General features: G+C 31.6%; 2 long non-coding RNA genes across 2 annotated transcripts; both read right to left on the minus strand.

Annotated features, from left to right (window-relative positions):
• Positions 1-11,489: 11,489 nt before the first annotated feature.
• Positions 11,490-13,027, minus strand: LOC127723287 (uncharacterized). Its single transcript, XR_007991980.1, has 3 exons — positions 12,654-13,027; positions 12,344-12,394; positions 11,490-11,609 (listed from the first exon to the last, which is right to left on the minus strand). It is a non-coding gene; the product is annotated as an uncharacterized LOC127723287 (long non-coding RNA).
• Positions 13,028-15,890: 2,863 nt separating this feature from the next.
• On the minus strand, positions 15,891-20,968 carry LOC127723291 (uncharacterized). The gene is made up of 3 exons (XR_007991983.1): positions 20,887-20,968; positions 20,454-20,517; positions 15,891-16,061 (listed from the first exon to the last, which is right to left on the minus strand). It is a non-coding gene; the product is annotated as an uncharacterized LOC127723291 (long non-coding RNA).
• Positions 20,969-21,543: the final 575 nt, after the last annotated feature.

A 21,543-nucleotide genomic window follows, 5' to 3' on the forward strand; every position in this document is an offset into this window, starting at 1 on the left:
TAAAGCTTTATTACAACTGTCACATAAACTTAACATTAACCCAGAAAACTAAAAAAAATGACCAATGAACCATGAAAATGAGGTCAAGGTCAGATGAACCATGCCAGGCAGACATGTACAGCTAACAATTCTTCCATATAACAGATATATTGCTTATAGTTTAAGAAAAACAGACCAAAACACAAAAACTTAACACTGAGCAATGAACCGTGAAAATGAGGTCAAGGTCAAATTAAATCTGAGCGACTGACATATAGATCATAAAATATTTCCATACACCAAATATAGTTGACTTATTGCATACAGTATTAGATAAAAAGACCAAAATTCAAAAACTTAACTTTGACCACTGAACCATGAAAATGAGGTCAAGGTCAGATGACACGTACCAGCTAGACATGTACACCTTACAATCATTCCATACACCAAATATAGTAGACCTATTGCATATATACAGTATATGAAAAACAGACCAAAACACAAAAACTTAACTATAACCACTGAACCATGAAAATGAGGTCAAGGTCAGATGACACCTGCCAGGTGTCATTTACACCTTATTGTCCTTCCATTCACCAAATATACTAGACCTATTTCTTATAGTATCTAGGATATGGACTTGACCACCAAAACTTAACCTTGTTCACTGATCCATGAAATGAGGTTGAGGTCAAGTGAAAACTGTCTGACGGGCATGAGGACCTTGCAACGTACGCACATACCAAATATAGTTATCCTATTACTTATAATAAGAGAGAATTTAACATTACAAAAAATCTTAACTTTTTTTCAAGTAGTCACTGAACCATGAAAATGAGGTCAAGGACATTAGACATGTGACTGACAGAAACTTCGTAACATGAGGCATCTATATACTAAGTATGAAGCATCCAGGTCTTCCACCTTCTAAAATATAAAGCTTTTAAAAAGTTAGCAAACGCCGCCGCCGCCGCCGGATCACTATCCCTATGTCGAGCTTTCTGCGACAAAAGTTGCAGGCTCGACAAAAATCATGCATTTAAGACTAAATTATCAATCAGTACACATCCAACAGCCAATAGATTTAGTGTAAAATTTCATAAACAGTCAGAGAAAAACAAGACCTAGTGCAGTGCAGGTATCAACAGATTGAAGATCCATGAATGTGTATATGTATATAACAGTAATATTTAGTTTGCTTTTAATTTACTGAGAACAAAATCAATATTAATACCAATTAAAACAATATTCAATGATCTAATTACAGTGTTGAATTGGTAACCTTTTAGAATAAGTTTATTTAAAGGATCGACTAGTACTTAGAAGCAAACAATTCTCTCTTTATGACTGAGGAAGAAAAGTGGAGGGCAGTGCCAAACAATCTCTATGGAACGAGATTTGGTAATGTTAATTCAATTGCATACCAAATTTTACTTTACTGAAAAATATTTATTATTGACTTACCGTTAGTGGTAGTCCCTTTAAAGTTTTTCAATGACTTAATCTTGGGGAAGATTTATGCTAAAAGTCGTCAATGAAAATGAGGTCAAATACAAATGACTTATACCAGATGGACACCCCAGAGCACTGAACAAATAAACAAGAACCTGAATCGTTCACCTGGTAAAAAATTTTCATTTTAATTGATAGATCGTGGTTACTAAACGTCAAGTGGCATATATTTCATGCATGTTCAAGACCAGTTAATTTTTAGATTTATTCTAAATCTATTGGGATCCGTTATGTTGGCTTTTTTTAACTTCTTATTTTGCAGCATTTTATTACATTTCCTATTAGTGATAGTGAATTCTGTTTCTACCTATCTTTTAAAGTTTTTTTTTTATTGTTTTCAAAATAGTTGATAAAATCATACTTCCTGAAAGGAACCTGACGATTTCAACCATATCGTCTTTCTTGTAGATTTCACTATGCTGACTATTTTTGCTATATAAAGTTTCTCTCTATCTACTTTATATTTTTTTCAAATGCCCCAAAATGTGTTAAAATTGCAATATAAATATGTAAATAGTTTGTTGACAATTTAGGCCAGTCAGTCTTATTTGAAGATCTTACTGTGCTGAAATAAACTCTCTCATTCTATTTTGGTTTCCACATGAATACAAAAATTGGTAAAAATCTTCTTACGAGAGCAAAAACCTCTCTAAAGGGTCAATTAATGATTTCGGTCATGCTGACTTAATTATACACCATATTAAAGTAAAAAAGTGTTATTGTAGACAGAACTTGTCCTGCTTATCCTTTTCAGCAAGTCAGATATGCTCAAACTGTACCTTTCTTGGTCCCATACTGTGCATGCATATTCAACTGAAGGTCTTACTATTGTTGAATATGCTGCTGCTTTAACTGGTTTAGTGCAATCTTTTAAGTTTCATTTTCTTCGTATGAAGCCTAGTGTTTTGTTGCCTTTACCCACTATGTTGTCAATATGTCTGTCCAAGGTTAGTCTCAACCTTTATATATGTTATGTATTATCACCCAAATACAACATATATTTGAATATTAAGAATGAACACGAATGTGGCCACTTCCATTTTAGCAAAAAACGTCTTAAAATTAGCGCAAATGGTCAAATTGTGAAGATTTCAGTAATATTGCATGGATTTATGATGCTTTTACCTAATGCATGTGCATTGTTTTGTAAAAAACAGCCCATATTTATGGATCACAAGTATTCTAATTTCCAATAAATAGCTAAAAATAACATTTTGACAAATTTGTAAAAATGCTATATTTTGGGGCCAAAAACGGGTCTTACCGGGCCTACTCCTTTGCAAACATTCTAACCTCATGAATACTCATTCATAAAATATCCACCCACCCACACCCTCTCCCCACATAGATGCCTTATTTTTATTTTGAAGAAATTAATATTTTGAAAATTTAGTCTTAGACTTGAGTAAATGGTGACTGCAAAAATTGAGTCCAATTTTTAGTAAAATACTGTAAGATGGAGAAAAAAAAAGCATTTCATTTTTTTTGTATTTGATTGAGATGCGTTTATTTTTTTAACTTAAGCAGTGCTTTAATATATTCATATACCATTATCAAGTTTTAATCCTGAATATGCATTTAATTTCCTACTGCTTATTGAATAGTCATTCCTCCAGTCAGCCAATTCTTAATCTTGTTTATTACTCATCACCCGGCAAAGATTGCCACTGAAATTAAAATTACACAGAAACACACACTGGTAGATAAACGTATTATATTCAAAATAATCATGTTACATGAAAACTTTTTGTCATATAATATATTATTGGTGACAAGAAAAGAGAAATGTTTTCTCAGATATGTATGAATACCTTTAGGTCAGTACAAATGTAGCTATTACAAATAGTAGTACAAGAAAACAGTAATGTAATGAAGTAACTGGACAGTCAATTTCCAACCTGCAATGAATTGAATATACAACACTTTAGCTCAAGAAAGAACTTTGTGCTGCCATGGTACCTGACCTATATCTGTGAAATATTCTTTGTATTCTTCCCGAATATCACGAGCCTTAGATGAGCTGTGGTATCCTCCCCTTGCCATTGGTGGCATTAAATTGTTAATTTCAATATTTTCAGTTTTCTTGTAATCCCAGGAAACTTTCAGGTCTTAAATAATTGTGCAAAGCACAACATGCCATGACTACATGTGTTACTTTTTCAGGTGATAATAAAATAGGGGCACGCATCACCCTGGAACGGTTGCAAAGAATACCGAATGCGTTTTCCACAATGCGTCGAGCTCTGGACAAACGATGATTAAAAATTCTCCGCGAATCATCAAGTCCTCCTCGTTGGGGATAAGGCCTCATGATATTTTCTTTTAATGGGAATGCCTCATCAGCAACAAAAACATATGGTGTTGGTTTATTTCGGCTTGGTAATGGTGTGGGTTCAGGAATGTTCAATTCATTGCACTCTAAAGCCTGGTTCAATGAACAATTTTGGAAAGTACCTCCATCACTGGTTCTGCCATTGGTTCCAACATCAACGTGAATAAACCCGTAGCTTGCGTCAACAGCTGCCATAAGTACTACACTGTGTGTATTCTTATAGTTGTAGAAGTACGACCCACTATTATTTGGGGCTTGGATAACCACATGTTTTCCATCAACCGCACCCAAGCAGTTAGGAAAATTCCATTTCTCATTGAAATCTTTTGCAATAGTTAACCATTCATGTGCATGCAGATGATGGAACCTATAAAACAAAACAAAAACAAGTCTTTACCATGTGGAGAGTGGTCTCATTGGCAGTCATTACACATTTTTTTTAAATATATAAATGACATTTATCCTCACCCCTGGAATACAAAAACGGTACAAAACATATGACGTCACGTGACTTTTTTCCCCATAAATCTGTAATTTTGTGTATAAATTAATTATTTCATGAAACTGTAAAATCCGGTAGTTAACAGGTATATTTCTACTGAAGGGAATGTACGAGCGCCACGCATTATATATTTTTTTCTATGTTTGCTTTATATCGCAACAGTTTGCGTTAATGCAAACATAGGAAGAAATACCAAAAACTTGAATTAATGTGTGTAGCTAATACGCTTTAGTATTTATCATTTAGATTGATATTTATTTTTAGTCAGGTTTCATCAACTGTCTGAGAGTTAACTACAAATGTAGTTAACTATACCCCCTTAATTTAGTTTATAAGATATATCTTATTTCGTTTATAGATATCTTATTTAGTTTAAAAAAATATCTCTATTAAATTAAACGATATCTTATCAATACAAGAGTGCACACGCTGAAATGTCTCGCCTTCTTTACTATTCATTGATATTATGTTTCCATGATAGTCCTAAATATAAAGCTTTATTATAACTGTCACATAAACTTAACATTAACCAAGAAAACTAAACATTGACCAATGAACCATGAAAATGAGGTCAAGGTCAGATGAACCATGCCAGGCAGCCATGTACAGCTAACAATTCTTCCATACAACAAATATAGTTGGGTCAAGATCTTTAATTAATTCTCCATAGGCGGTAATGGTAACGTTTTCCTCCGTTGCTCAGTCCATATCGTTTACTTGAATATATATGGTGGCTCATATCAAAGCTGATACATTTATACATGTCTGGTTAAATTTTTGGGGTGGCAAGTGAGATTACTTTTTTCACAAATTGCCAGACCCCGGAAGATGGTGAAAAATGTCACTCTCCTCATGAAATAATCCCAAAATTCTGATCATAAAATTCAATAAAAAATTTATCCTTTCTGATAATTTCTGACGTTGCTAACGTGAAATGTTATTTTCGCGACGTCAAACTGTGACATATCGGGTAAAGATGCATTTTTCGACTGATTTTTATCATTTAAACTGATTTAACTTTTAAACGAGTTCATGGACCCCTATTTTTTAAAATGACATTCGGTTTGATTACGTATGAAGATTAATTATAATATACCGAATTTCATGAAAAAGTCAATGATGCAATTTTTGGTTGATTATATAGGGAATCACTTTATATCTACATCGATATTTTACACGGAGCGTTGACGTTAACTGTTGACGAAGCTACAGCTTCAATGACAAAATGTTGCAGACTTTAAAATAATATCTAAGGAATAATATCATATGCATTGCAAGGGAGACAAACCAATACTTTTTTGTAGTTCAATCATATTAGAGATGTCATTTGCCGAAATATTTATCAATTATGGACTTTACAAATGGAAGTTTTTAACGACCTTAACTGGCTATACAAATTATGGACTTTTGACGAGGTCAATACGTTATATATATGGACCTGTTTAGATTATTTTGACCGATTTTTTTTTCCGGACAAACTTTGGCGAAAAACAATCTATTTTTTTGGCGACAAGTAGAAAACAATTTTTTTCTTTCAATTTTAGCATTACATATAGTGGCAGCTGAGGGTGAAACAAACATTTTTTTTTCTCAGGGCCATAAACAAATTATTTTTTTCTTTTCTCCAAAAACTGGAAACAAACTTTTTTTTCCAAAAAAATCCATAGCCGCCACCCCCCCCCCCCCCCTCCCATGAATATAAGGTCAATTTCAGATAAACCCTGTCAGATGCAAATATAAACCATACTACACCTTACAATCATTCTATACACTCACTATAGTTCTGACCTTATCATAATAAAATGCACTGCAGGGCACAGTTTGTTACAACCACAGAGGTTAAACCATGAACAATTGGGGCAAGTATGAACACAATATTCAAGCTTGATACAGCTCTTAATTTGGATTGTGATAAAATATTTGACACAGCATAGGTTTCGGACTCCAAATGAATGTGGTCTAAGAATTCAAAAATACATTTACCTATACTCTAATATCCAAAATCTAAAATAAGTTAGAATCAGCATTTCAAAGAACTCAAAAAAATTTAATTTTTTGATTTTGGACCCTTTGGACCTCGATTTGAACTAGTTTGTTAACAGGGCTAAAAATCCAAAATCTCAATACAGATCACAGTTACCAGTAGATTCAGCATACCAAAGAACCACAATAATTAAAATTTTGGTTTAAATCAAACAAAGTTTAATTTTGGACCATTTGATAATGGGCCCAATATCTAAATACACAGTTTCATTATATAAAAAAACCCCAAAGAATTCAATTTTGGGTTTAAATCAAACTTAGATTAATTTTGGACCATTTGGACCTGAATGTGAACGAATTCGAAAACAGAAATACACAAACATGGTAACAGATTCAGCATATCAAAGAACCCAAAGAATACATGATTCTCATCGAAATTGAAATTGGTCAAGAAACAAATAATTTATATTGGTATTGGTGTTTGTTTGGTTCCTAATTCATAAACAGTTTGGGCCATAATCACCAAAATCAATTCCAACTTTCCCTTTTTGGTTTGAAATCTTGTATAATAATTTCATACAAATCCATGGATTTATTCTCAAGTTATGGTCTGGAAACCCCGGAAAATCTTTTTTTTAACCTTTATTCCTAAACTGTTAGGGCAATAACCCCAAATTCAATTCATACCTTCCTTTTGTGGTATGGGACCTTGTGGTTTTATTTCTTTGAGATCTATACACTTATACTCAAGTTATTGTCTGGAAAACATATGTCTACAGACCACAATGACGACATATCCACACCATTATCAAATGGCAAAAGTTTTGCAGTCTATAAAAACTTAATGTTGACCACACTTCAAAAAAAAATCCAAGGTCAGATGTATCTCATCAGACAATCATATTCACATTACAATCATTCTGTACACCATACATTGTTGACCTAGAGAATCTGACCGAGAACAGACCAAATCATGGAACCTAAATGATGACCAAATGGTGCAGGATAAGCCACTCAACAAATTTTTCGTAAACCTTTTTCTTATCCCAATCCATGCAATGTGATACAAAATATAGCTCTTCATGTGAGAAATAGATCACAGGCAATAACCATAAGAGAATTAATTGTCCTTATTACACATAAAAACTGTCAAATTAATTTGAAAACAAATAATGTACACATACCCTCAAAAATGGAATCAAGATAATGTTCATATGCCAGATTAAACCAGGCCATAAGGCAACTGCATACAAGATATGGATTAACTTATTCTTCTTCAGTCTGGATTATGAAGTTTTATATCAGGAGCATCCAGTGCTAGATCTGTATCCCTGTGTTTTGTATCTGATGAGCCTTTATATAAACTAGATCATTTTAGAATTCTAGATCTATTTAAAGACTTGGCAGCCAATCAGGTAATTAGCAAGTCCAATGAACATTTCTGTCATGTAATTCCTAAGTATCATTTGTGTCAAGTCTTGTTTAAACTAGCAAAGAAGTTTCTGAGACATTTAAAACTCAAAACATGATGTTGAAAGATACCAAGAGATGGAAATATAAACTGTTGACACAGAGAGATGTCTGGCGTTTTTTGGTGGTATAATGCAAATGTTGAAATTAACTTGCAATATTGACATCTGTTATCTATGCAATGAACCATGACTGACGTTTCAGGGCAAAATAAAAACACCATGGAAATGCTAATGCTTATAAAACTGCATACCCAACACCATTGACTTATCAATTGGTTCCTTGTTAAACTGTGAAAGTTTCAAAGTCCATGAACCATGATAAGGAAGTGGGACCAAATAATCTCTATGAAAATGAGACTTGCAAATGCCAATACAACTGCATACCAAATATCAGATATTAGTCACTCATCTTAAACTGATCTAATCACAAATCACATGTAAATAATGCAAAACATTCAGTCAATAAACCATGACTGATGCTGGAGCTGAACAATCTCTATGGAACTGAGATTTGTCAATGCTTATACATCTGTATACCAAATATCATTGACATACCACTTATAGTTCCCTTTCAATTGACCTAATCACAAACTTATACATGTAAACTAATTAAAAGTTTTAAGTCGACTATGACTGAGGGAGAGAAGCAAAATAATCTTAGAAATATGTTTCAATGCTTATATAACTGCATACCAAATATCATTGACCTACCACTAGTTTTCTTTAACTTGGAACTTATCACAATCAAATACATTGTTGAAGCTGTTGCTTATGGAAAAAGTATGCCCAAGAAGTCTTGCTTTTTCAACTTCGTCCATACCATACAATAAATCAGCTGTGTGTTACCCTTGACCACAGAAACCTCTTCCCCCTTTATTTGTCATTCAGACTCAAATAAAGTATAAGATAGGTTTTCTCAATTAAATTTTTATTTACCTATTTATTTATATCATTATCATGCATCATAATATAAAATATCCAAATGAAACCAGACCCATTCTGCTCCATCAAGTGTGTACAAATACCAAAGAAATTGTAATAATAATAAGTTTTTAGTAAAAGTAAAAGGAGGAAAAGGATCTGCATCATGGGTAAGGTATCATTGGTTAAATATTACAATTATACAAAATAACTGACAGAGCTGAGGATTCTTTTTAGTTTCTTGATACCAGTTCCCAGACTAGCTAAGCAACCAACAATCAATCAATCCCAGACTAGCTGTTTAAATAGAATTTAGAAAATCAATTCTGTTCTGAGATACATGTCTTGAATTTTAATATCCTTAGGTCTTAAAGGAATATTTTTTTTTGCTCAATATTAAACTTGGTGCTTTCCAATACTTTTAAATACCAAACTTAAAATAAATTTATATAATTCCATAAAATATATGAATCCTCAGTTTGTCACATACGAAGAGGCATTTACAAATATAACAAGGAATACAATGGTAAATACTAAGATAAAAAATGCATAAAAATACATGAATCAAATTCATTTATGAGGTGTACTCAATTTATTTACTGGGTTATTTAAATAAACTAATATCGTGATCTGTGCAAAAATAATTAGATCACCAAGGAAATAGTTAACTGCATTTCATTAAACATTTATAACCCCAAGCTCTTATATTGTATATCGAGTTTCTTTATAATTCCTCCCAATTTCTAACCAAAGTCAATTCTTTATATCAAAGTAGGATAGTTATTTAACAATACATGTATGATAAAAGTATTTTTTTTTATTATTTTCTTGGAACCAGAACTTTTTGCCCAGGAAGTAATAAGTAATTATTTCATATAAAATAAAAATAGGAGATATGATTGCCAACGAGACAACTCTCCACCAGAGACCAAATGACATAGAATTTAACAACTATCAGTCACCTACAGCCTTCAACCATGAGCAAAACCCATACCCATAGTCCATATCCTTTAGGAAATGTGCCATAGTAAGCAAGTATATCACCTGTTTGCTCATCCATCTACAACTTCCAATCACAATTAAAGGGTTGAATTGTTTTTGCCTAAACTTTCAAAATTTTATTACTCATATTGAAGGATAGGTTGGTTCAGCTGATAAGAACATAGATTTAGTTAGAGCAAGATTCTGCATTTATAAATCTTGTAATTTGGTCAATCTTCAACGACCAATTCATTTTTCTATTTTATCCACTAATAAGAGTTAAAAGCATAATAAATGTCTGATCTCATTATGTAAATCTATATTTTGAATTGCATGTATAATCAAAATATATAAACTCAATCATACTAAGACTTGGTATAACAAGATTTGACAGTAAAAACAAATAAAATCACATAAAAACCACTAAAATCAGATAAAACAAGATAAAACACAAATCTTGTTATAGCAAAGCCTTATAAAATTTACATTAAAGCTACAGTGGTAATATATATCATTGTGAACCCCAAATTTATTTTGAATTTAAGTCATTAAAATTTTGTCATAATGAGATCCAACTACTAAAAACATGATTAAAAACAAATATATTTGAACCAACCTATCCTTCACATGATAAAATGGTGGTATGAGAAGCTTCTTTCCCTTTTTTCAAATACTTAGGAGGTCCATTCATTACAATTGAGAACCCTAAAATTTCATTATAATAAAATAAAATACACACCGCCATTAGACACAGATAATCTGAAAGTTTAAATGAAAACCTTCCAATAGTTTATAAGCTGTGGATAAGAGATGATGATGGACAAACAGACATACAAATCTTCTTTAATAAACTTTTTATGCTCAACATGAGTGCAGATGGGCATGGGATTTGGTCCTGCCCTGGGTCATATCAAAGAATTGAAAATTGGTATTTGATGTCCCCTGCTAAGCATTCAGCAATTAGGAGTAGGAGCAAAGACTTGTCAGCTGGAAGTCAGAATAATGTGTTCAGGTAGGGTTAGATGTCTTGTGCAGACTTTTACATTATGAACTAGCACATTAAAAAAATCTTGCATTTTTAATTATCCACCCATCCTTCAAAATCAAAACTTCTTTTACATGATCCTGGTTATACATGTGGAGTGGGGAGGTAATTGTTTAGAAGCTGAGTACAAGCCTCAAAAATCAAACATTAAAATATAAATAATCATAAATGAGAAAAAATATAGAAATCAATCACACAAAAATGAGAAAATATGACAAACTGCAAAAACTATGTAACTATTTTCACTTGAGTGGTCTCAGATGCTGAATAATGCATTTATAATATATAAACAAAACCAATAAATAAAACTGACAGCCATTAATTTGTATGAATGTAAAGAATGCAGAGTCAAAACAAACCATCTAACTAAACATTTTTATTTCTAGTTCATATTGCACCAAAAACTCAGTACTTAAATTGTTTAATGGGGGATTTGTTTTATTCCCTTTTAGTGTTTGGCCATCAAAGTCCTACTTAATAGGTTTCTAACCAGAAAAAATCATTTCACAAAGGACTTATAATTCATAACCAGTGTACATAACTTAAAAAATATATGTAAACTGAAGCAAGTCTTATGGGTATCTTGTGAAACCATACATCATACCTTTGGGACCTCTCAAATAACAATAATTTCACAGTTTTTTTCTTATATTTCTTCAATCACAAAACAATAATTGAATGCAAGTAAAAATAATGAAATAAATATTTATAATTTGAATAACAAAGCATTAAAAATTAATTGCAATTATAATTCACTCTGCTTATAAGACAAATATCTGCTGATTTTTTTACAAAAGATAGCAACAGTTTATCCAATGGTTTGCAGGATTGCAGTCTGAGGATTTTACCATACAAGGAAGGCAGCAACAGCAACTCTTTCGACTGAAAAAGAAACAAAGTTAAATTTCAATTGTTGATTCGTAATTTTAAAATAGTCTAATGGGAATAAAGAAACAGACATCAGTGTATTTTAAATAATTTTGTTTATTACTTATATTGATTACTTAAAAATATATAGTATCAAAAATATGCAGTGATTGTAAAAATGATAAACCTTGATGCATTAAAGTACATTTGTCAGGACTTTACAACTGAACCAAAATGTCTGAACAATCATTTTGAACAAATTTAGCAGCTAATGCTTACTTTATAAATTCTAAATTCACATGAGACAAACATAAAATTAATGTCTATTTTGGTTTTTTCTGCTATTTTATGGACACTTACTCCAAAATTAGTTTCTCCCAGATAAAATTTAGGAATAAATTCTTTTGAAATTAGTAATAAAAAAACAAAGACTAAATGAAAAGATAATCATACATCTTTTTTGATGACCTCACTAGTTTTATCCTAATTATAAATTATTAGGTTATCATTTTATTAGGTTATCTCCCCTTATCTCTTAATCAGATTTTATTGTTATCTCCCCTTCATATATCTTCTTCAGATCTAGTATCTGCTTTAAAGGGTACATTATTTTTAAATGAAAAGATTGAATACTGATTTTTTTTAATTGTAAATTAAAAAAAAATAAAAATTTTGAAATCTATTTAGTGACATTCATCACACTATAACATAAACACATTAAAGTTGTATGTTGATGAATAAGTTCTCACCTTATAACAGCTTTATCCCAGCAAGTAACCCAATGGAAACCTGATGCTAACCTGGAATATAAAAGTAGTCAGTTATACTAAACTTTCCTAAAAAAAATTATTACACATGTACTAAATTTAAAATTGCACTAGGATAACAAAAAATCATGGACAAAATATTTGGTATTCTGAATTATAAACTCATAGATTTATATTTACCAAAACAATTCAACTGGTATCTCATCAGAGTAAAATTATTTTTTTGGTACTAAAGAACCTTATGAAATTGATTTCAAATATTATATTACTAAAAAAATGCTTGATTACCTACCAACATGTTAACAATATCAGACATCCAAGTCTTACTCCCAACACCATGAAAACATCATCATTATAACAACCTAAAAATGAAAAAAAATAAAAAAATAATTACTTGTTTTACAGATCAATCTGTCTCTAAGAAGACTAACAAAATAATGCTATGTTTCATTTATTAAAACCTGTTATACATTATCATCTTCACTATATAAACTTAAGCTGCTAGAGATAGAAATTGACCTTGTGCAAGTGCACGTATATGTATAAGACAATGATTTTGGAACATTCAATTACAAAATCGGATGGTTTTGTTCTCTTTTGATGGTTCTTAAAATCATTTTCATAACAGCGTAGACAACCCCAATACTTATGTTGGTAATAATACTAACTCAATTACTGTAAATTCAGAAACTATTGCAATGTCTTTATAATTGCAAAAAATGCAACATGGTTGTATTGGCAATAACTCAACTAGCATTTTGAAATTTTTTATATGAATTAAACAGGATTTTTCTCAATATCACAAAAATAAAAATCGCATTTCAGTCTAAAATAAACTGTTATCACAGAGATTGTCTTGCTTTTTTTGTAATTTCGATAATGCAAATGTTGAAATTAAAATAGCAACACTAACATGTATTAGTTTTGCAAATATTCAAAGTCAATGAACCATGATTGAAGGTACATGACTAAACAATCTCCATGGAAATGAGATGTGCCAATGCTAATACAACTGCATACCAAATACCATCAACTTATCATAAGTAGTTCCCTTTAAACAAACATAAACACAAACTAATACATGTCAACTAAGCAAAATTTCAAAGTCAATAAACCCTAACTGAGGGTCAGGGTAAAATAATCTCCATGGAAATAAGATGTGCCAATGTTAATACAACTGCATACCAAATATCATTAACTTACCACTAGTGGTTCCTCATATACTAACCTAATCACAAACTTATACATGAAAACTAAGCAAAGTTTCAAAGTCAATAGACCATAACTGAGGGGATGGGGCCAAATAATCTCCATGGTAATGAGATGTGCCAATACTTATACAACTGCATACCCAATAACTTTGACTATTGTAAATACCACTAGTGGTTCACCATAAACTAGACCTAATCACAAACTAATACATTGTTGACGACAGAAACAGCATACCTATGTCTCGCTTTTTGACTCCGTCAAGCAAGACAATTACAAAATCGCAATAATTTCTGAATTTACAGTACCTTTAACATGTTTGCCATCGGCTATTGATAACAGTGATTTTATGCTCAGAGGCCTTCCAATAGGGATTTAAATAGAATAAAAGAGCAAAGTACATGTAGGCACAAGAGAAGAAAAAAAGAAAATAATTATTCAACATTTAAATCAACACACAAGGTTTAGTCCTCTGCTAGTAATTCGTACTATTTGATGTAGGCATTTAGAACCTTTGGCGACCCCAGTTTGAATGTCTATAACACGTACAATGTGACAAGTGGGCGTTACAGACAAACTTTCACCTCATCTGAACCAGTCTATAGATAACATAAGAGCGCCAAGAAATCATCTTGTCCATGCTTTTATGAAAATGATTCTATATCAATTCAATATTCAAACAGTAACAGACTTTGCATAAAAATTTGTTCGAATCAAAAAGTTTACAAATTCATTGATAATAATTTGCATACAGTTGGTTTCTATCCAACACAGCTCACTCAATACCAGACAGAAAACAAATGTAAGACTAGATACTCTAAAAATCAAACACTGATAGAAAAGAACCCTTAAAAAATAATGTTAAATTCCTATATAAATATTATTACCATAAAATTTGTGGAATATATAAACTTACCACATATTTTTTATGGTAAAGCCTCAGACTTGGTGAAGATTAAATTGACCATCTCCCTTAGAGCTGCTCTCCCGGCTGACAAGGTGGCTCTCCTCATCATCTTAACATCTTTGTTTTTAAATATAGTTATATACATTAACTATATCAGATGCATTTCCAATAAATCCCCTTTCTTGAAAATTTCAGCAAATCAATTGTTAATGACCCAAGATTTCTCCCACCCTGCATACTTATTATCTAGAGCTCTGCTTACATTTATTTTTTTTTATTACAGATCTCTTAATAATAGTCAATATTAGCTAGTATACATCTGATATTAAAAAAAAAATGTACAAACATGAATATCCAAGTACTAGATGAAAATCCTAACATTGAGGGAATTTCAAGTATGTGGAGTTAAACAGGGGTATAATAAATTGCCTCCCTTTGACCCAAATTTCACCCTGTTCGGACTCCACATCCTTGTTATATTAAACAAAATAAATAAAATAGTACAATTAAAATTAAAAAATAGATTGATAACAAAAATCTAACACATTTCAATAAAATATTTCGTACTGATCGACTTATGATGGCAGAGTGGTCCTATAAGTAGTTCAACTACTGTATCACTAGCCTGTCAACACTGAGAACCCTCACATGAAATGTGTAACTTCATTCTTAATTTGACTAGGGTTTGCCCGTTTCCCTGATGGTGATGTTTTCACCAGGCACTCTGGCTGTCTCCACAAATAAAAATTTACAGCCAAAATTATAGTTAATCATGTTAAAGTGGTGTTTAACACCAAAAACCAACCAATCCAATTTCAACAAGATGTTCTTTAACTATGCCTTTTGTAAAATTATTCTTTAAAAAATATCACCTCGGTTACAAACCAAAATCAGCTAAAAATGACAAAAAAAGTGCAAAAAATATATTTCTAACTTCTTAACTTCGTAAATTCCTCTGCATTAGAGCACCCTTGTCACATATCTTAAAGATATTAAAATTAGCATGAAAGAAAAGGTTGTAAGGGGATATATTTACTGCAGACCATTATTCATCTTTTTAGTTTACACTAGAGAGGCATTTGCTATGGAAAGGTATTTTGAAACGTTGCTAAAAATACCAAAAATAAGTAAAATTTTTGCTAAGAAATTTAGTGGGAATATTCACATCGGCAGATTAACTACATGTAAAAAGTAACTTGTAAAATGTGAAAGTATCTCAAATCCTAAAATAACAAAAAGATGGCAAAAATATATACATTACAATTTTGCAAAATAAAATATATTTCAATAATTGAACATTTTTTTAAAAATTTTTTCTTTTTCTTTTTCTTTTTTTTTTTTTTAGATTCTCCATTCTTAAACTGCTGGAAGTGTTTTGACTAGACATGAGTATAAACAGAAATTAGAAAGAATTTTTGTAATGTCAAATACAAGTTAACCTACAACTTCCAATCTTGTTGAAAATGGAGAATCTTTACATAAAAAAATTATAAACATTTTCACAAGCATACACAAAAATAGTCTGAATTACATTCTTTACTGTTGCAGTTATATCACACAACCATTTTATGCAGCCACAGTTATCTGAAAAAGAAATATACATTAGTCATGAACATTGAAATAATATTTAATGCAAAACAATTATAATTAACTGAGCATTACAATTATAATGTATAAAATTGAGAATAGAAATGGGGAATGTGTCAAAGAGACAACAACGCGACCATAGAGCAGACAACAGCCGAAGGCCACCAATGGGTCTTCAATGCAGCGAGAAACTCCCGCACCCGGAAGCGTCCTTCAGCTGGCCCCTAAACAAATAAGTATACTAGTTCAGTGATAATGGACGTCATACTAAACTCCAAATTATACACAGGAAACTAAAATTAAAAATGATACAAGACTAACAAAGGCCAGAGGCTCCTGACTTGGGACAGGCGCAAAAATGCGGTGGGGTTAAACATGTTTTTTGAGATCTCAACCCTCCCCCTATACCTCTAGCCAATGTAGAAAAAACAAACGCACAACAGTACGCACAGTAAAACTCAGTATAAGAGATTAACTCCGAGTCCGATGTCAGAATAGGAAACAAAAGAAAATAAACAAAATGACAATAATACATAAATAACAACAGACTACTAGCAGTTACTGACATGCCAGCTCCAGACCTCAATTAAACTGATTGAAAGATTATGTCTTCATCATATGAATATCAGGCACAATCCCTCCTGTTAGGGGTTTAGTATTATACCGTCATAAAATATATGAGAAGAACATAACCCGTGTCATGCCAACAACTGGTTTTAGAATAAATGTGTTAATTCCGATATAGAACATTTCTTTTTCTTTGTTATAAAGTGATTTGTTGACATAAATTTTAAAGTACCAGTATTTCTTAGCAAGAAAAGGATGAAAAACAAGTCATTGGCTGGGTTTTTGACAAATATCTTTTTAACATTGTTTTATAGTAGTGTTGTCAACGGTTAACCGGTTAACCATAGGAAGTACCGAATACTGAATACCAAAAACGCTAACCGGTTAACCAGGCTTATTTCAATTTTAATAGATTTGATATAAATGAGTATTGAAATCATTAAATAATTTTGTTCTATTTAACAAATTATCGTCGTCGTAATTAATTGACAGATCAATTGTCCAGTATATTGATTGAAATTATAATCCTAAAAACATCATATTAATTAGATTTAGACAAGTTGTCTATCACCTCGGGGCAAGATCTTAATGAAACATAATTAGCATACATGTTTTTTTAAAATTAACTTTTAATCAGTAATCCGATTAAGTTTTACGATTTACTCCATTATTTTATTTTTGATTTGATATTGCGTAGACCTACATCTGAATGTGTCATACTTTAAATGAAATACCAACTCAAAAATTGTGAAATGCAAATCAACGTGAATGTAATTAATGTATACTTGATGCTACGAGTAACAGGCTTAATTATTTCAAATTTAAACACCCCACATTATTTTCTTAATCATCAAGAAATAAAATGCTCCGCAGGGCGCAGCTTGATACGACCGCAGAGGTCGAACCCTGAACAGTTGGGGCAAGTATGGACACAACATTCAAGCTTGATACAGCTTTGCATTTGGATTGTGATTAAATATTTGACACAGCATAGGTTTCTAACACAGAATGAAAGTGGTCTAAGAACTTAAAAATTTTAAATTGGACATTCACCTATTATGGTCCAATATCCAAAATCTAAATACATGGTTGGATTCAGCATATCAAAGAACCTCAAGAATTCAATTTTTGATGAAATCAAACAAAGTTTAATTTTGGACCCTTTTGACCTCAATGTGGACAAAGCTGATAACAGGGCCCAAAAATCAAAAATCTAAATACATGTTTAGATTCAGCATATCAAAGAACCCCATATATTCAATTTTTGTTGAAATCAAACAAAGTTTAATTTTGGACCCCGATTTGGACCAACTTGAAAACTGGGCCCATTATCAAAAATCTAAATACATGTTTAGATTCAGCATATCAAAGAACCCTAAGAATTCAATTTTTGTTAAAATCAAACTAAGTTTAATTTTGGACCCTTTGGACCTTAATGCATGTAGACCAATTTGAAAACGGAACCAAAAATTAAGAATCTAAATACACGGTTAGATTCGGCATATCAAAGAACCCCAATAAATCAATTTTTGATGAAATCAAACAAAGTTTAATTTTGGACCCTTTGGACCTCAATGTGGACCAATTTAAAAACGGGGCCCAAAATCCAAAAACTAAATACACGGTTAGATTCAGCATATTAAAGAACCCCAAGAATTCAAGAATAAAACCCCATTGAAATTGGTCAAGAAATACGCAATTTATACGAAGTATCTTCTTTTGCACAATACTGTGCAATTAAATATTTCTTGCTATTGCGCAATACTGTACAATTGACAATTTCTTGCTATTGCGCAATATTGTGCTATTGGATATTTCTTGCTATTGCGCAATACTGTGCAATTGAAGATTTCTTGTTATTGTGCAATACTGTGCAATTGAAAATTTCTTGTTATTGCACAATACTTATTATATAATAATTTACACATCCTGTTTGGTGTGTATCTCCTACCATATCATTATTATTTGCTTTTAAATATAAATCAGAAATAACCAACTTAAAATGGAAAATTTTAAAAGAAAAAAAAATGAAAAAAAAAAAAAAATCCCCCCCCCAAATGTTTTGAACCCCCTTATGATTCATCACCCCCAAACTCAATTCCAGCCTTCCCTTTGTGGTATGGTACCTTGCAGTACAATTTCAGAGAGATCCATACACTTGAACACAAGTAATTGTCTGGAAACTAGAAAAATGTGTTTTTTGGCCACTTTTTGGCCCCAAATTCCTAAACGTTTAGGGCAATTACCCCCAAACTCAAACCCAGCTTTCCCTTTGTGATATGGAACCTTGTAGTACAATTTCAGAAAGATCCATACACTTACACACAAGTTATTGTCCTGAAACTAGAAAAATGCTTGTTTTTTGCCCCTTTTTGGCCCCTAATTCCTAAAATATTGAGGCAATTACCCCCATCATCAATCCCAGCCTTCCCTTTGTGGTATGGTACCTTGCAGTACAATTTCAGAGAGATCCATATACTTGAACACAAGTTATTGTCTGGAAACTAGAAAAATGCTTATTTTTGGCCCCTTTTTGGCCCCCAATTCCTAAACTTTTCGGCAATTACCCCCAAACTCAATTCCAGCTTTCCCTTTGTGATATGGAACCTTGTAGTACAATATCAGAAAGATCCATACACTTACACACAAGTTATTGTCATGAAACTAGAAAAATGCTTGTTTTTTGCCCCTTTTTGGCCCCTAAATCCTAAAATTTTGAGGCAATTACCCCCAAAATCAATCCCAGCATTCCTTTTGTGATATGGAACCTTGTGGTACAATGTCAGAGAGATCCATACACTAACACACAAGTTATGTCTGGAAGTTACAAAAATGCTTATTTTTGGCCCCTTTTTGGCCCCTTATTCCTTTACTGTTGGTACCATAACCCCCAAAATCAATCCCAACCTTTCTTTTGTGATATTGAACCTTGTGGTAAAATTTCATAGAGATCCATTCACTTAAACTAAAGTTAGAGTGCGAAAACCAATGTGTCTTCGGACGACGACAACGACGACGCCAACGTCATACCAATATACGACCACAAAAATTTTTTTGCGGTCGTATAAAATGAAAGAATTATCGGTTTCAGACATTTTCAATTCGACGAGATCAAATAGGTTTTTTATTTTTCAATATGAAGTTAGTACAAACGCCCTAGTTGATACGGTGTATTGGATTATCTAAAGTCAAACTTCGCCAACAATCCTCACAGACAAGTCTTATAATGCCAACTTCAATTTTATCGTATTATAAAAACATACATTTGTAGGGTATATATATATATATAGTTAAGACCTTCAAGCATCAACTTAAACTACCGGTTAACCAGTTAATCGGTCGAACGATTACCTGAGTAACCGGTTAGTCAAAACTGTACGATTTGATTACACTATTTTATAGTATATCAGGCTATTAACATACTTGATTGAATTTTTTAACATTTAGTCATGTTGAACCTTTATAGCTAACTATACAATATAGGTTTTGCTCATTGTTGAAGGCATAGGGTGACATTTAGTTGCATCCACATCATTTGGTCTCTGGTTGATAGCTGTCTCATTGGCATACATACCACACTTACATATTTTAATATATGGGGACAACTATAGATAACAAAAAAACTGAAATCCCAAGATTTCGCATTATACATTATACTTTTTGACTTCCCTTATATATCTTTATATCTCCTCCTAAATTGTTTATTCAACTATAAGTAAAGAAGACATTAATATGTAAGATTTACATCTGTGCCTAACAAAAATCTTGGGCTTTAAAATGCTCTTGGATGAAAAGTTCATAAATCTATGTATTGATTCTTACCATAAAAGTCAGCTCCAATGCCCACTCCCAGCTTCAATCCTTACAGACAAGCTGTGATGCTAACCTGAAATATAAAATGATAATTCATTAAAAACTGTTTAAAAGGTTCTTTGTTGGTATTATGTATGTATATTGAATAGATTGAATGATTGGCTGTTGGTTGCTTAAGGTCCAGTGGCAAATCATTAAATAGAAATAGTCTTAAAATGTGTTATATATGTCAAGAACATATGGATGAGACAGCAATCTTACAAGCCAACACATTTTTATGTAAACAACTCAGATCCTTAACTTTACTCTTATTTGGTTACTGATATAATAATAAGAGTAGATTCCTGTAAAAAATCTTTTAAGCATTCAAATCTTGTTTTTCCATAAAATATTTATAATACATTTGAGTTTTCCAAAACAGGACTAACATACTGGTACATACCTTTGTATTAGCTGTATAAGACCACCAAGTCTTATTCCCACACCATGAAAACATGTCTCAGAAAGAACCTGAAATGAAATTATAATCAACACATTATACATTTTGTAAATCAATTCATGTGTTACCGATAACCTAAAATTTACTAAATAATTTGTTCTGATTTCTTATTGCAGGTAGACAATTGTATAAAATCATTTTTTTTTAAATCAATTTAAAAGATAGAAAGTAAAAAAACGTCAAGATTTAAATTTAACTGCACAAAAAATATCTGAATATTTTACAAAGTTATCTCCCATTGAATGCAAAATCGTGTTTTAAATTGTACTGGTCTTTTCTTGAAGTTTAATGACTATTTTTAGGATTTACTATTGATATTTTAATAGAAAATCTTGTTCATGTATCTTGTATCTTTAAATTCTAAACTGGTAAATTAATTCATCAATGGTGTTTTAAATGCAATATTTCAGAAGGGTCTGTTATCTTAAAAGATCTGGCTAAAATAAACTTGCCTTTTCTATTTTCATGGTAAAGAGTCAGACTTGGTTGAAGATTTAATTGACCATCTTCCTAAGAGCTGCTATCCTGGCTGACAAGGTGGTTCTTCTCAATATCTTATTGTCAATCTATGTTGTTTCCATTTTTTTTTAGAAAATAAAG

The sequence above is a fragment of the Mytilus californianus genome, unplaced genomic scaffold (assembly GCF_021869535.1).
Source record: "Mytilus californianus isolate M0D057914Y unplaced genomic scaffold, xbMytCali1.0.p SCAF_13, whole genome shotgun sequence".
NCBI classification, from domain to species: domain Eukaryota; kingdom Metazoa; phylum Mollusca; class Bivalvia; order Mytilida; family Mytilidae; genus Mytilus; species Mytilus californianus.